This window comes from Triticum aestivum, chromosome 5A (assembly GCF_018294505.1).
Source record: "Triticum aestivum cultivar Chinese Spring chromosome 5A, IWGSC CS RefSeq v2.1, whole genome shotgun sequence".
In the NCBI taxonomy this organism is placed as follows: domain Eukaryota; kingdom Viridiplantae; phylum Streptophyta; class Magnoliopsida; order Poales; family Poaceae; genus Triticum; species Triticum aestivum.
Window position 1 is genome coordinate 603,937,169 of NC_057806.1, and position 18,084 is coordinate 603,955,252.

General features: G+C 41.5%; 1 long non-coding RNA gene across 1 annotated transcript; it reads right to left on the reverse strand.

The window, feature by feature from the left end:
- Positions 1 to 2,622: 2,622 nt before the first annotated feature.
- On the reverse strand, positions 2,623 to 4,970 carry LOC123107907 (uncharacterized). Its single transcript, XR_006451795.1, has 3 exons — positions 4,524 to 4,970; positions 4,156 to 4,245; positions 2,623 to 2,900 (listed from the first exon to the last, which is right to left on the reverse strand). It is a non-coding gene; the product is annotated as an uncharacterized lncRNA (long non-coding RNA).
- Between the last annotated feature and the right edge of the window lie 13,114 nt (positions 4,971 to 18,084).

The window sequence follows — 18,084 nt, forward strand, 5'->3', positions numbered from 1 at the left end:
TGGTGGACGTTTCCGGCAGCACGAAGCACCGCCCGTTGATGTCGGTGGCCCGTGGTCCAAACAAGGAATCGGTGTCCTTGGGATGGAACCACGGGGGAACGACCATGCTGTGTTAGTCGCCGGTGACGGGGTCCCACACAAGGAGACGGATCAGCCTGTGGTCCAAGGCTAATACGAGGCCATGGCGGCATCCAAGGAACCGGAAGCTATAGCGGGCGCCGTGGTGGTCGGACTTGAAGGAGAAGCGGTCGGGCGGGACATGATTGGGCACTTGCAGAGTAGGTTCGAAGGGGGCGCCGGGATGACTACCGAACAAACCGAGGAGGGCGGGGTTGTGATGGTGGTGGATGCGAAAGCGCTTGGAGAAGGTCGGGTCGGAGGCGAGGCGGCGGCAACGCTTCCAGACGAGGGCGGCGCGGGGGAGTGAGGATGGTAAGGGAGGGAGGCGGAGGAGGATCTCGCGAAGGAGGTCGCCGTCGTCCAGTGGCCCGGACGCGGGCGAGTAGGGGCAGCAACGGCGGGGGCTGGCCATCATCTCGCCCTACTCACTGATGGTGGCGGAGCAGTGGACGGCGGCTGTGACGGGAGAGTGACGGTGGCGAGGGAACCAGCGATGGGCGGATCCAGCAGGGTCGAGCAGTGGAGGTCTCTACCGTGGCAGGGAGCTAGGAGTGCACGGTCATGGCGAGGGTCCTAAGGAAGGGCGGTGGAGCAAGGATTAGAGGGAAAGGGAAGCTGCCAGCGTGGAGGGTGCGCCGCCATGGAATAGGATGGAAGCCGTCTCGTCGGGGGAAGAGGATGTAAGAGCATCTCTAGCAGACCCCGTATAACGCCGACCCGCAAAACATGTTTGCGATTCATGGAAAAACCGCTTTGCTGGCCGGCACGGGCGGCCGCAGAGTCTGCTTTGCGGTTCATGGAATATGCTATTTTACGGGTCGGCTTTGTCGGGTCTGCTCGGGCGTCGCTCCCGCCGGCCCGCAAATCTGGAATTTGCAATTCAATTTGACACAAGAAAATACATTTCTTTGCTTTTTCAACGACATTGGATACATAAGAATTCACCAAATCTTTGCTAGAATAGCAAGACCAAAGAAAACAAGAACCACAATTATGCATTTTAGAAGATATCCAACTTCCATAACTGCTCTGATACGTCTCCAACGTATCTATATTTTTTTTATTGTCCATGTTGTTATATTATCATTCTTGGATGTTTTATAATCATTTTATATCATTTTTGGTACTAACCTATTGACATAGTGCCAAGTGTGAATTGCTGTTTTCTGCATGTTTTTTACATCGCATGAAATCAATACCAAACGGAGTCCAAACGCAGCGAAACTTTTTGTGAATTTTTTTCGAACCAGAAGACATCCAGTGGGCCGGAGAAGCACCTGGGGGGTGCTCCGAGGGGAGTACAACCCACCAGGGCGCGCCTGGAGGCCCAGGCGCGACCTGGTGGGTTGTGCCCACCTAGGATGCCTCCCGAACAACCTCTTTGCTCTATAAATACCCCAATATTTTAAAAACCCTAGGGGAGTCGACGAAACATCAATTCCAGCCTCCGCAAGTTCCAGAAACCACAGATCCAATCTAGATACCATCACAGAGGGGTTCATCATGTCCATTGGTGCCTCTCCGATGATGCGTGAGTAGTTCTTCGTAGACCTACGGGTCCGTAGTTAGTAGCTAGATGGTTTCCCATCTCTCTTTTGATTATCGATACAATGGTCTCTTGGAGATCCATATGATGTAACTCTTTTTGCGATGTGTTTGTTGGGATCTGATGAATTTTGAGTTTATGATCAGATCTATCTTTTTATCAATGAAAGTTATTTGAGTCTTGTTTGATCTCATCTATGCATGATTGCTAATGACCCACAAGTATAGGGGATCAATTGTAGCTCTTTTCGATACGTAAGAGTGTCGAACCCAACGAGGAGCAGAAGGAAATGACAAGTGATTTTCAGCAAGGCAATGCCTGCAAGTGCTGAAATTGTAAGTAATAGAGTAGTTTGGTAGCAAGATAATTTGTAACGAGCAAGTAACGATAATAGTAACAGAAGTGCAGCAAGGTAGACCAATCCTTTTGAGGCAAATGACAGGCCAAAACGGTCTCTTATAGTAAGAAAATCATTCTTTATGGTACACGGAAATTTCATCTAGTCACTTTCACCATGTTGATTCAATTTGTGTTCGCTACTTTGATAATTTGATATATGGGTGGACCTGTGCTTAGGTGTTGTTCTTACTTGAACAAACCTCCTACTTATGATTAAGCCTCACACAAGCATCCGTAACTACGAGAAAAGTATTAAGAATAAATTCTAAACTTTTGGATCCAATCGGTCCCTTACGGAATAGCGCATAAACTAGGGTTTAAGCTTCTATCACTCTCGCAACCCATCATCTAATAACTAATCCATAATGCATTCTTTTAGGCCCAAATATGATGAAGTGTCATGTAGTCGACGTTCACATGACACCACTAAGGAAATCACAACATACATACTATCAAAATATCAAACACATATCAAGTTCACATGATTACTTGCAACATGATTTTTCCCGTGACATCAAGAACAAAAGTAACTACTCACAAATGATAATCATGCTCAAGATCAAAGGGGTATTAAATAGCATATTGGATCTGAACATATAATCTTCCACCAAATAAACCTTATAGTAATCAACTACAAGATGTAATCAACACTACTAGTTACCCACAAGCACCAATCTATAGTCCCAGCTAGTGCAAACACAGTTGAAAGCAAACAAAAATGCATAAAAACGCCAAACTGTGGCATTCTATCCCTCCAAATGATTTGCTCCCTCTCCATCCTTGCAATCATCTTCTTCTCCCTTATGTGCTTCTCCCATTTATGAATCCAAGATTTCTGTAAAGAGCAAAGAACAAATAAAATAAAATTTCAGCAGACATATATTTCCTTGCATGTTGTGATGTACAGTAGCTACGGGAATAAATAAAATTAAATTTCAGTAGACATTATGTGCTTCTCCCCCAATACCGTCTCTCTCGCCGCATCCCTCCCCCAATCCCCTAAGCATAGAGCACAATTTCTTAGGTATCATGGTTCTGACTTGTAAGTTTCAGTACAAACCACATGACAAAAGCCTAGAGCACAATTTCTTAGGTATCATGGTTCTGACTTGTTCCAGATAAGGATAACGAAGGGCATTCCAACTCCATTGCGAAATTTACAAAGGACAGTTTAATTCAGATCACTAAAATTAACTCCCATCTACAAGTCTGAAGTTTATGTAGATGAATTTCAGAAAAGCATCTTCAATACTTGCTTTAGTGTCCATGATACTTTTTTGTAAAAAATACTGAAACTCTATGTCCCGTGCAAAGAGGAGTGGCTACTACTTTCCCTGCTATAGTCAAAACATAGTTCCATGACCATATCCAGGACTGGTTTTGTCATATCAAACTAATGTGCTCTCTCATTCTCTTTTTGATTAGTAGTATCGTATCCATCTATCCATTGGAAGCATATATTGGCAAAGGGATCATTGTTCCCTTGATAATCTGATCTATGCATCGTGCTTGCTTCTTTTTCTTAAAAAAAGGCAGTAGGCTTCGTGAGTACCATGGGGAAGGAAATTGCTACATGGGACTGTGCCCTTTCCCAGAGCGAGCTCTTGATCCATAGGAAACATATCTTTCTCTCTCTCCCTGTACCAACAGTGTTAAAATTAGATTTGCTTCTTGTTTTGTCTATAATTGACTAGACTGCGGCCTTGTATTCTTTTACTGACCTATGGCTTATTTTCAGATGTATGGTGTCGTGGACAATGATGCACGTCCTTGTGTGATACGTCCTGTAATTGAAACTGACTTTTACTTCTGAATTAAAATCTTAGGGTTGTGTAATGCAAAAAACATAAACTGCATAGCAAATTAGTGTGTTTTTCACTACAATGCAGCTGTATTCTAACTGTTCAATCACTTTGGCATCAACTGACCCTATATTCAGTTAAGTGACAGGACAAGGTAGGTAGTTAGTGGTGAGTGCCACGGTGAAGTTGAAGCTTTCTTTCTTTAGGGAAATGTTAGACTCACATTAGTACATTACAGAGAGAAACAAAAACACCAAGTAGTACTAGAACTATGAAAGCCACTCTTACCTTACTTGGTCATTTTGTCAAACACCTTCCGTGCGACAGTAGCTTGCACCGCCCGCATAGCACGGTCTTCAGTTGGTTGTGCCTCTTCTTCTGCTCACACAGGATACAAACAAGACAATGTTGTCATGTCCAGCAATCATACAGTCAAGATAAACAAATTACCACTTTAGAATTTCATTTCCTGTGCAGACACTACATCAGCCACCAGGTGTGATTTGGCATCGAATTTTCACTGCTGACAGCGACGACGGGCGAACGGGAAATTTTTTTTACTCCTCCCACATCATGTCATGTTAGTCCATGCTCTGATAAGCCGATGAACACACTGAAAATGGCAGCGAGCTGAGCCCGTGGATGCGCCTGCTTACCAGGTCGTAGGTGGCGGGCTCGACGTGGCCGGGGGACCCCTCCTCGCCGGTGTGCAGCGGGGCGCCGCAGCCGACGCCGGAGGGCGTCTTCTTGGCCAGGGCCCTCCGCTTCTCCTTGCGGCGGCGGCGCCTCTCAGCGTCCTCCTCCGGCGCACACGTGCGGCCACCCATCGCGGCCGCGGCCACGAGCTGCCGCCCCAGGTACACATCGCCCCGCGTCGGCGCCGCGGGGCCGACCCCGTTCGCCGGAGGAGACGGCGAGGGGGACGGGGCGCTGGGGGAGGTGGCCCGTGCGGGTTGAGAGGCAGAGGGAGGCGGTGGCGGTGGCGGACGGGTGGTGCTTGGTGTGGACGGCGGGCGGCGGCGCCGGGGATTTGGGAAAAGGGAGAGGAAGAGCGGGCGGAGTGGTCAGGCGAGGCGGAGGGGAACTTGGCTGGTAACGGTGCCTCCACGAGCTACGTGTGTGGTTCTATAGTTGTAGAGCTGTGTTTATACCCCAAGCTGCTACTACGGCCTGTCGCGGGAGTCACGATGCAGACCACATAGCAGTAGCTTGGAGTTTATACACCACGCTACTACTATCAACTTAGTAGTAGCGTGGTTTTATATCCCTTACTACTACTATGCTATGTCTCGGGGGACACGGTAGAGACCGCTTAGTAGTAGCGAGGGTTAAAAACCCATGTTATTACTATCAACTTAGTAGTAGCGAGGGGTAAAAACCCGCGCTACTAGTAAGTAGCAATAGCGAGGGGTATAAACCCTCACTACTAGTAAGCGTCTATCTATAAGCTTTTCCTAGTAGTGAGATGGGAGAGTTGTTGGTGATAATAAAGACAATGATTTTCTCCTCCGGGAGGGAAGTTCCCTCAGTGGAATGACTCCGTCGGAGAGCAAAAGTGCTCCTGCCCAAGTCCCGCCTCGAGACGGCGACGCTCTGTTCCGAAAGTCCTTTTCTTATTTTTTTTCTAGGTCAAAATGACTTATATATATATCAGAAGATGGGCACCAGAGGTGGATCTGGGTGAGCACAACCCACGAGGGCGCGCCTGGGCTCCCTGGCGCGCCCAGGTGGGTTGTGCCCACCTGGAGGGCCCCCTTTGGTACTTATTGGCTCCAATATCTCTTAAATATTCCATAAAATATCTTCGTAAAGTATCAGCCTGTTTGGAGTTGTGCAGAATAGGTAGTCTGACGTAGCTTTTCGAGGTCCAGATTACCAGCTGCCGGAATTCTCCTTCTTTGTGTGTACTTTGCATATTATGAGAGAAAAACATTACAGTTACTGCAAAAAGCATTATTATGCATAAAAACATCATAAATAACAGTAGGAAAACATGATGCAAAATGGACGTAACAACTCCCCAAGCTTAGATCTCGCTTGTTCTCAAGCAAAAACCAAAATCGAAAAACATGTCCATATGCTTAGAGAGAGGGGTGTCGACAAAAACAAAATACGGACATAGAAGCATCATATAGATTATCCAAAACAAAATTCTCTTCTCGTGAATGGACATAATTACGGCATAGCCAAATTTACCGCCATGATGTGATAACCCTGCCAAACAAATATAAGTGTAGGGCAAGTGAAATCACATGTATCTGATTCCCAAACATATGTGAGAATGATTGAGGATGAGTTAAATCCAAATGCTTATCTGAAACATAAACGAAGCCATAATACGTAAGTGGCAATCAAGGAAGATATGTTGAATAGCCTTCTCTTGATTGGAGAATGCACAAAATTTACTACTATTACAGTTGCGTTTAGCTAAACCATCTTCAGTTGAAAGGACACCACTATAGAGGAACTAAATATTTATAGTTTTGGTATTGTTCTAGCTCAATGCAAACAAATCATTTTTCTTAGGAAATCTAGCTCTTTTTAGGACATCACCTTATTTGTCGAATTATAAGATCCCAAAAACTATGAGTTGACGGAACTGATTAATTACTCAACATTTGGAGACATCTGATTATTCACAATAATCTTTGAAATAATATGAATTTCTGATTAATATAATAATTTCTATTTTTTTGTTTTCTTTGGAAAACACAAGAAAGAACATAACTATTATATGCGCTTATGTGATTAGTCGTTCACATTCGAAAAAAATACCCAATTGTTGATGATGAATTTGTGGTGAGTTCAATTTTTTCAACTGGTTAGTTTTAGTTCCTCACCATCCTTGCTCTGTTTCGATACGGATATTGCTCAAGCTATTACCTTTCCCTGAGAAGCGGCAACTACTTCGTCGGGTCACATCAGTCTTCTTAACTTTGACTAGTGAAGGAAGCTCGGGTCTTAATTACAATCTAGCCAGCCGTGAAAATAAGTCTCAAGTACTCAAATTGGTTGAAGCAGCATTTAGACTTCTAGAAATATGCATATCTAAAAGACATCGGCCAGTCAGTGTTCCTGTAGTATAGGATGTCGAGACTAGCTAGCTAGTACTCCCTCCATTTCCAAATGTTTGTCTTTTTAGAGATTTCAACAAGTGACTACATATAGAGCAAAATGAGTGAATCTACACTCTAAAATATGTCTACATATATCCATATGTTGTGTCCATTTGAAATACTTAGAAATACAAATATTTGGGAATAGAGAGAGTACATGATAACGACAAGACGCAGTCCTCACACCTGCAAAGCCATGACAAAAGGTTGCAACCCGGCCAATGATCGTCACAGAGACGCTGTACACATGATTGACTTCCTAAAGTGGGTTCATAATGTCTGGCCCGTCTTTGAACTGTAGAGTATCGTAGTTGTTCAACCACACACATGGAACCTGGTTGATACCATCTGACACGATGGTGCAGTAAGGGCGTGCACCATGTATCTCTTCCTAATGTCACTCATTCCCAAGGGGAATCAATGTTTGAAATCGAGGACGCATCACATTGTCTAGGCCTTAGTGTCAAGGCTTAACTGATTAGTTGGAAAGTGATCTATTTGAACTCCTTCCTACACACTGTTCTTTCATAGATATATGGCAGACGAGTAAATGAGTAATCAAATAAGAGATGGATGGGAATGAAGCAGGAGCAAGAGCATCATGTATATATAAGAGATGAAGGCATACAAAGCAAGAAACGACCCTATGTAGTCGGCCCCTGAAATTAATGCCATGTTATTACCAAGCAGGGGTGCTAATGGGCATTGATTGATGGTTGTGTCCCTCACCGAGTAAAGCATGTATACATGTGGAAAATACACAGGAGCTCCTGGTTGCTCCACAGTCCACACCCCTATACGAATAATAAATGTAAAAAATATCAAAAATACCAAAAACTTCAAAAAAAATCTGAAACTTGAGGGTATCAAACTTGGGTTCTCAATCTACTTCCGTGTGAAATTTCATGAAAAAATATCAGGAAACGTATCCGTGGAGAAGAAAATAATGTCCAAACAAAAATCCATCAAAACAGTTTTTTTCTATACATAGGAAATTTTTGTCTTTTTTGCCACGAATACGTTTTCTGATATTTTTTTCACGAAATTTCACACAGGAGTAGATCGGGAACCCAATTTCTTGGTATTTTTTTGAATTTAATGTTTGTATAGGGGTGTGGAGCACCCAAGTGCTACAAATCCGCTTCCGTATACATATATAGTACTGTCTTGCAAAGTTGCATACAAGTCCATAAGATAAACATGAACCTCTGACACCTTTTTTTTACTAAATGAACTCTAACCCCTAGTCAGCTACACACGTTTTTTAGTGAAAGTCAGCTACATACATAGACAACTCATCTAGAAGGTGTTTGGTTCGTAATTTGATATTTTTTTTAAATATGCGTTTGGTTCACATGGTGTCTAATCAGATCTAAAGTAACCCAATAACATCGTTGTTCAAGGCACAACCGGGTTTGCTATTTGGTTAGGCATGGTACCATTTCCTTTTTAGTATGGTTTTTAATTTTCATTCTTGCCTAGAAAAAATACATACCTACCAAAAAAGCGAACATTTTTGGAGGAAAAAAACGTTTTTTAAATGTCTGAACAATATTTAAGATTTCAAACATTTTTCGAGGCGCAAAGTTTTTGATAAAAAATCTGAATATTTTCTAGCAGACATTTTTTAAAATAATATGTAAAAAAATAAAGTTTATAATTTTTTTAAAAATAATATTTTTTCAAACGCAAATAGTGTTAAACAATGCGAATTTTTTCCTAAAAAGTGATTATTATTTTTCATTTGTCAAACTTTTTAAATAACCCAAACATTTTTAAAATTGTTGATTTTTCTGAAAATATTGAACTTTTTTTGAAAGATCAAACCATTTTTATAAACACAATTTGTTTTTGAAACTTTTGACCATGAAATTTCGAATATTTTTTTGGAATATATTCAAATGTTTAGAACATTTTAAAAAATGAACAGTTTGAGAGAACAAAAAACCTTCAAGAAGGTTTCCAAAACCTAGTGGTGCAGTATGTTTTCTCCTAGATGGGCCAACCCAATAGATATCGCTATGTATCTCTGTGCATTTCAGCAACAATTCGACGCGTGAGCCAACCTTTCGTTTTTATAGTTATAAGGACAGTGGTATCCTCGGGGTACCAGAGTTTAAATCCTAGACTTGACATTGATGCTCCTATTTTTCTAGATTCCCACAATATGCATTCAGTGGGAGCAGACGTCCCCGTCGACTATGAAGGCGTCTCTGGCGACTTTGTCAATCTCAAGATAATGTGTCGGCTCAGTCTATTGGATATGCTCATAGGGGTTGGTGTGCGTGCGTGCATTCATAGGAGTGAGTTTATGTGCGTATGTATGAGTGTTTAAGTTTGTACTATATTAAAAAAAAACAATTCGACATGGTAAATAGGAAATCTTGTGCGGATGTGGCCGATCTCATTTTCTTGTTCCTTTCTTTCTTTCTTTTCCTACTAGTCTTTCCTTTCTTTTTTATTTACCTTTTTACCTTTTTATTTTTCAATTTATTTTATACACACAATTTTTTAAATACCTGATTAACATTTTTATATAATGTAATAACAATTTTCTTATAAATACGTGGGAAATATTTAATAAATATGTGTTGGAATTTTTCAAATACATAATAAACATTTACATATTAGGTAGTAACAACTCAAAAACGGGTTCACAGAAAACAAATGAACGTCATAAAATTTCATGAACATTTTATAAAATAAAATATTTTTAAAAAGGGACTATTTGGAATTTCAGAATAATTTCTAAAATTTGCACTTTTGTTATTTAATTATTATAGGAATTTAAAAACATTCGAAATTTGTGAACATTTTAAATTTGATTAACATTATTTAAATTCGTAAACATTCATAGAGTTTGGGAACATTTTAAAAATATGAGATGAATATTTTTTGTATATTTGTTTGTTGTTTATTTGTATTTTTAAATACGTGTGCATTTGTTTGTTGTTCTCCACAATATAATATTTCCCTATTTTTAATTTGAATAATTTTAAAAACTGTAAATATAAAATCTTTCTGCAAAAATTGTAAAACTGGCTCAAAACTAGCACAGGTCTCGCTCATAGCTACCATGATGGTGTGAGCAATGACCTACATCTCATAGAACCGGGAAATAAGAAAATAATCGGCCTAAACATGTGGCAGGCCGGCCCACGGGTGTTGGACGCGTTGCCCTAAGAAAAGAAATCCTTACCAGATCGAGCACACTATTCAAATGGACATGTTGTTCGATTTTTGTCAGACGAAGCACACAAAGATGGTTGATTAGCTTACGGGTGCGGTCGTTGAGACATAAAGAGTGGAATTGCTGCATATACCACATGGCCAAGTGTTTCTTCTTTTCAGGAAAACATGGCCAAGTGTTCAACCATAAAGTGTAGCATGCAGTAGACGTCAGGCAGCCACGACCACGTCCATCAGGACAAATAGGGATGCAGAAGGCCTGCTAGTCCCGCAAAACATGACTAACTGGGTGATTTTTTTGCGTGTTGCGGCGGTAATTTACAGATTAATTTCAGATGAGTTGTGTATGAAGAAAATGATCTGAATCAAAAGCTACTATTTTTTTTTTAATTTAGAAATGTTTCATACCACATGGCACCGCGTGTGAACAAAGAATATGCATGTGATTTGCATGGGGCTGTAAAATAGCGTTACTGGCTGCTGACATGGCACACTTGCTGAGGTGAAAGACCGCACATTGAGAGAATTATAGTTAGTGAAAATCATCTACTTAGAAATAGTAGATTAGTACGTTGCTCGAATGAAGAACCGGCGGGCTGGACAACACCAAGGGGTCCTGGCGGGCCACCGCTTTGGCACGCCCAAGGACAAACCACATAGGCAACTTCGTTGTCCCGACGCCACGCATTCGCAGACATGTGATTGCAATCACTGAACATTGTCCGTTGGTGAAGCTTCACCATGAGAAGTGTCGCCCGGGAGTTGGAATCTACAGAGGTGGAAGAACCCAAGTGAGATAAGACAGACGTCAGTTACAGCTAGAAATTATCAAGAAACATATAGCAAGATGGCTACACGTATCATACATGCCATAGATATTGGTGTTTCTACGAAGGTGTCCACTCATGCACCTCAGATAATTTCTACGAAGGTGTCCACTCATGCACCTCAGATATTGGTGTTGAGACATAAAGAGTAGAATTGCTGCAGGAACAAGATAAGGGAGGTGTGAAATGTCTACAAATAAGTGGATGCATAACAGCGCGGGGAAAGTATACGAGATAGCTAGATATATATAAGCGAATATGTCTGGCAAAAAAAAGATATAGGCAAATATGATTCGGTAGTGTGTAAAGTGACTGCTATTGTGTATTTAACCACTCGAAATATCGTCCGAGGCACACTTTATTTTGTACCAATTTTCTCTTACCGTTCTACCACATTTAATACCAGAACCAGCGCATTGCGATCCCCTTTAATCGACAGGTGATTTTGTCACATGGATGGCGCCACACTACGCTCTCTGACCAACCAAACCCTACCACATGGCAATCACGAATGTCTTCCTTCAGCAGGGCCATCCCAAACTCGTTCATTTTTTTCAGGGGTAGCTCCTTCCAATTCTGAACATGCCTACTGGTCCAGGACTTGTGCCATGGCAGTGTGTCGGATCTTGCCCGGTGTTCATCAAGCCCTGGAGAATGATCCAAGCTGAGGGATACAACCATTCACAACAATTTCTGAAATAATCATTTCTATTCTACACGAAAGGATAAATAAAATGGAGACACCCTATTATATGCGCTAATCAACTTCTGTGGTTAGCCGCTGAAATGCATTGAGGCCCGAGTTGATGCTCTTGTGGAGTTTAATCATTTTCAATAAAAAATGTGAAACATAATATTATCAGTTGGTTAGTTTAGGGAACATCATTTCTTTGACATCGGTTCTGAGATGTGTATGACTTTTTTTTGTGAGAAGGGACAACTACTTCATCCAGCCACATCTTATCTTTTGGCCAGTGAAGAAAAGTCTCAAGTGTAAGAAAAAGGCTCGCAACAGACTCGACTTTTCAGGAAGAGGCAGGTCGATCAGAATTCCTCTGATGAGGACATACTACGTTGGATACGACTAAAAATATTGCATACATATGTATATTTCAAAGTTGATTTCTAATTATGCGATGATTCATTTATGTTATCCAGGACAAAAATATTTCAACTATTTTTATTTTATGTCTAGTTGCAAAAGTATTGGACACTTTGTACAAATCATGTGTGATGGTAAAGCAAAGGGACATGATTGGATTGTACAATAAATTCTCAAACATGACTTTGGGCCCAAAAGAAATTAAAGATCAAGTCCCCCAAGTTCTGGACTTAGATTCACAAACGGGTATAACTTTTGAATAGGGACTCCAAATTGGACGAATCTTTTTTTGTTGAAACTTTTATGTCGTGAAATTTCCAACACAATATGATTCACCTTCAAATTACTCCCGAGCATGGAGATAGAGCAAAAGCGATGCAATGCTGCTGCAGAATTTGAGTCAAAATTCAATTTAAAAGGTGATGTGTCACCTCCAGCTAGGCCCATGGGTCTTGTACGGCCTAGGGTCGGGTTTTAGTTGCCTTGGAATGTGCGTCCACCCGCTTGGTTGTCACCCCTTAGGCATTGCAAGTAGATCAATCTCTAATGTTTTGTTTAGTTAAAATTAGCCATTGTAACTATGTGTACTTCGTGCATGTCCAACAACTAGGCCTAGACTGCTTTTGAAACCCCATATTTTGTCCACACTTCATTTATATATTGGCAATATTCAGATTGTTTTTATCATAGTTTTGCTTGTAGGGACTAGACCTTCATTATCGGGATGAAAATGATTTTACAATTCCCCGTAACCTCCAGAAGGTTGGTTTAGCAATTGATAAGGCACAACGTCATTGCACGTTTGTATTCGGTTCATCAAAGTTGTTCATCACCCTAATCGGAAGAGTGTGATTCTCATCGAAAGATTGGGACACCCTTGCCACTATCATCCTCGGTCTCAGATTAGGGGAGGCATCCCGCGAAGGCAATGCCAAAATGGTGAGAAAAACCCTAAAAATCGATGGAAAAATGGATGGTAAAGGAACAAAAACGCCTTATCCTACATGCTACCCTATCGCAACAGCCTGATCGTCCCCTACCATCTCCACGCGATTGGCTTAAATTTCTTCCGGTTATTTTAGCCAATAGTTTACCAGACAGAAGCATCTTTGGAATTTCTCCGTCTGGTCCCCACACATGGAACATAGATCTATATCGTGCCTTCTGCCATTTTCTTCATGTTCCCGCATGCTTCTAGCACACTACAAGCATATAGCACATGATATATTGCAGGTGTCCGACGATCATCTTGTTGGGTTTCGTAGTAATTTTCAAAATTTTCCTACGCTCACGCAAGATCATGGTGATGCATAGCAACGAGAGGGGAGAGTGTGATCTACGTACCCTTGTAGATCAACAGCGGAAGCGTTGACGCAACGTAGAGGAAGTAGTCGTACGTCTTCCCGATCCGACCGATCCAAGCACCATTACTCCGGCACCTCCGAGTTCTTAGCACACGTTCAGCTCGATGACGATCCCCGAGCTCCGATCCAGCAAAGCTTCGGGGATGAGTTCCGTCAGCACGACGGCGTGGTGACGATGATGATGTCCTACCGACGCAGGGCTTCGCCTAAGCACTACAACGATATGACCGAGGTGGAATATGGTGGCAGGGGGCACCGCACACGGCTAAGGAACGATCACGTGGATCAACTTGTGTGTCCTAGGGTGCCCCCTTGCCTTTGTATATAAAGGAGCCAAGGGGGAGGGTGCGGCCAGCCAAGGTGGGCGCGCCAAGGGGAGTCCTACTCCCACCGGGAGTAGGACTCCTAGTTGGACAAGGAAAGAGGGGAAAGAGGAGGAAGAGAGGAAGGAAAGGGGGGCGCCGCCCCCCTTCCCTTGTCCTATTCGGACTAGGCAGGGGAGGGGCGCGCGGCCACCTCCTGCCTCCTTCTCTCTTCTCCCTCAAGGCCCATGTAGGCCCAATAAACCCCCCGGTACTCCGGTAAAATGCCGATTTCACCTGGAACGATTCCGATGTCCAAATATAGGCTTCCAATATATCAATCTTTAAGTCTCGACCATTTCGAGACTCCTCGTCATGTCCGTGATTACATCTGGGACCCCGAACTAACTTCGGTACATCAAAATGCATAAACTCATAATAACTGTCATCGTAACGTTAAGCGTGCGGACCCTACGGTTCGAGAACAATGTAGACATGACTGAGACAAATCTCCGGTCAATAACCAATAGCGGGACCTGGATGCCCATATTGGCTCCTACATATTCTACGAAGATCTTTATCGGTCAGACCGCATAACAACATACGTTGTTCCCTTTGTCATCGGTATGTTACTTGCCCGAGATTCGATCGTCGGTATCCAATACCTAGTTCAATCTCGTTACCGGCAAGTCTCTTTACTCGTTCTGTAATACATCATCTCACAACTAACTTATTAGTTGCAATGCTTGCAAGGCTTATGTGATGTGCATTACTGAGAGGGCCCAGAGATACCTCTCCGACAATCGGAGTGACAAATCCTAATCTCGAAATACGCCAACCCAACATCTACCTTTGGAGACACCTGTAGTGCTCCTTTATAATCACCCAGTTACGTTGTGATGTTTGGTAGCACCCAAAGTGTTCCTCCAGCAAACGGGAGTTGCATAATGTCATAGTCATAGGAACATGTATAAGTCATGAAGAAATCAATAGCAACATACTAAACGATCGGGTGCTAAGCTAATGGAATGGGTCATGTCAATCAGATCATTCATCTAATGATGTGATCCCGTTAATAAAATAACAACTCTTTGTCCATGGTTAGGAAACATAACCATCTTTGATTAACGAGCTAGTCAAGTAGAGGCATACTAGTGACACTCTGTTTGTCTATGTATTCACACATGTATTATGTTTCCGGTTAATACAATTCTAGCATGAATAATAAACATTTATCATGAAATAAGGAAATAAATAATAACTTTATTATTGCCTCTAGGGCATATTTCCTTCAGTCTCCCACTTGCACTAGAGTTAATAATCTAGATCACATCACCATGTGATTAACATCGATAGTTCACATCATCATGTGATTAACACCCATAGTTCACATCGCCATGTGACCATCACCCAAAGGGTTTACTAGATTCAGTAATCTAGTTCACATCGCTATGTGATTAACACCCAAAGAGTACTAAGGTGTGATCATGTTTTGCTTGTGAGAGAATCTTAGTCAACGGGTCTGCCACATTCAGATCCACATGTATTTTGCAAATTTCTATGTCAACAATGTTCTGCATGGAGCTACTCTAGCTAATTGCTCCCACTTTCAATATGTATCTAGACCGAGACTTAGAGTCATCTAGATTAGTGTCAAAACTTGCATCGGCGTAACCCTTTACGACGAACCTTTTTGTCACGTCCATAATCGAGAAACATATCCTTATTTCACTAAGGATAATTCTGACCGCTGTCCAGTGATCTACTCCTAGATTACTATTGTACTCCCTTGCCAAATCAGTGCAGGGTATACAATAGATCTGGTATACAGCATGACATACTTTATAGAACCTATGGCCAAGGCATAGGGAATGACTTTCATTCTCTTTCTATCTTCTGCCGTGGTCGGGCTTTGAGTCTTACTCAACTTCACACCTTGTAATACAGGCAAGAACTCTTTCTTTGACTGCTCCATTTTGAACTACTTCAAAATCTTGTCAAGGTATGTACTCATTGAAAAAACTTATCAAGCGTCTTGATCTATCTCTATAGATCTTGATGCTCAATATGTAAGCAGCTTCACCGAAGTCTTTCTTTGAAAAAAACTCCTCTCAAACACTCCTTTATGCTTTACAGAATAATTCTACATTATTTCCGATCAACAATATGTCACCCACATATACTTATCAGAAATGCTGTAGTGCTCTCATTCACTTTCTTGTAAATACAGGCTTCACCGCAAGTCTGTATAACACTATATCCTTTGATCAACTTATCAAAGCGTATATCCTGACTCCGAGATGCTTGCACCAGTCCATAGATGGATCGCTGGAGCTTGCATATTTTGTTAGCATCTTTAGGATTGACAAAACCTTCTGGTTGCATCATATACAACTCTTCTTTAAATCCATTAAGGAATGTAGTTTTGTTTATCCATTTGCCAGATTTCATAAAAATGCGGCAATTGCTAACATGATTTGGACAGACTTAAGCATCGCTACGAGTGAGAAAATTTCATCGTAGTCAACACCTTGAACTTTGTCAAAAACCTTTTTCGACAAGTCTAGCTTTGTAGATAGTAACACTACTATCAGCGTCTGTCTTCCTCTTGAAGATCCATTTATTTTCTATGGCTTGCCGATCATCGGGCAAATCCATCAAAGTCCACACTTTGTTCTCATACATGGATCATATCTCAGATTTCATGGCTTCAAACCATTTCGCGGAATCTGGGCTCATCATCGCTTCCTCATAGTTCGCAAGTTTGTCATGGTCTAGTAACATGACTTCCAGAACAGGATTACCGTACCACTCTGGTGCGGATCTCACTCTGGTTTACCTACGAGATTCGGTAGTAACTTGATATGAAGTTACATGATCATCATCATTAGCTTCCTCACTAATTGGTGTAGTAGTCACAAGAATAGATTTCTGTGATGAACTACTTTCCAATAAGGGAGCAGGTACAGTTACCTCATCAAGTTCTACTTTCCTCCCACTCACTTCTTTCGAGAGAAACTCCTTCTCTAGAAAGGATCCATTCTTAGCAACGAATGTCTTGCCTTTGGATCTATGATAGAAGGTGTACCCAACATTTTCTTTTGGGTATCCTATGAAGACGCACTTCTCCGATTTGGGTTTGAGCTTATCAGGTTGAAACCTTTTCACATAAGCATTGCAACCTCAAACTTTAAGAAACGACAGCTTAGGTTTCTTGCCAAACCATAGTTCATACGGTGTCGTCTCAACGGATTTAGATGGTGCCCTATTTAATGTAAATGCAGCTGTCTCTAATGCATAACCCCAAAAACGATAGTGGTAGATCGGTAAGAGATATCATAGATCGCACCATATCTAATAAAGTACGGTTATGACGTTCGGACACACCATTACACTATGGTGTTCCAGGTGGCGTGAGTAGTGAAACTATTTCACATTGTTTTTAACTGAAGGCCAAACTCGTAACTCAAATACTCTTCTCTACGATCAGATCGTAGAAACTTTATTTTCTTGTTACGATGATTTTTCACTTCACTCTGAAATTCTTTGAACTTTTCAAATGTTTCAGACTTATGTTTCATCAAGTAGATATACTCATATCTGCTCAAATATTCTGTGAAGATCAGAAAATAATGATACCTGTCGCGAGCCTCAATATTCATCGGACCACATACATCAGTATGTATGATTTCCAAAAAATCTGTTGCTCGCTCCATTGTTCCGAAGAACAGAGTCTTAGTCATCTTGCCCATGAGGCATGGTTCACAAGCATCAACTGATTCATAATCAAGTGATTCCAAAAGCCCATCAGCATGGAGTTTCTTCATGCGCTTTACACCAATATGACCTAAACGGCAGTGCCACAAATAAGTTGCACTATCATTATTAACTTTGCATCTTTTGGTTTCAATATTATGATTATGTGTATCACTATGATCGAGATCCAACGAACTTGTTTCATTGGGTGTGTAACCATATAAGGTTTTATTCATGTAAACAAAACAACAATTTTATTCTCTTACTTAAATGAATAACCGTATTACAATAAACATGATCAAATCATATTCATGCTCAACACAAACACCAAATAACACTTATTTAGGTTCAACACTAATCCCGAAATTATAGGGAGTGTGCGATGATGATCATATCAATCTTGGAACCACTTCCAACACACATCGTCACTTCACCCTTAACTAGTCTTTGTTTATTCTGCAACTCCCGTTTCGAGCTACTAATCTTAGAAACTAATCCAGTATCAAATACTGAGGGGTTGCTATAAACACTAGTAAAGTACACATCAATAACATGTATATC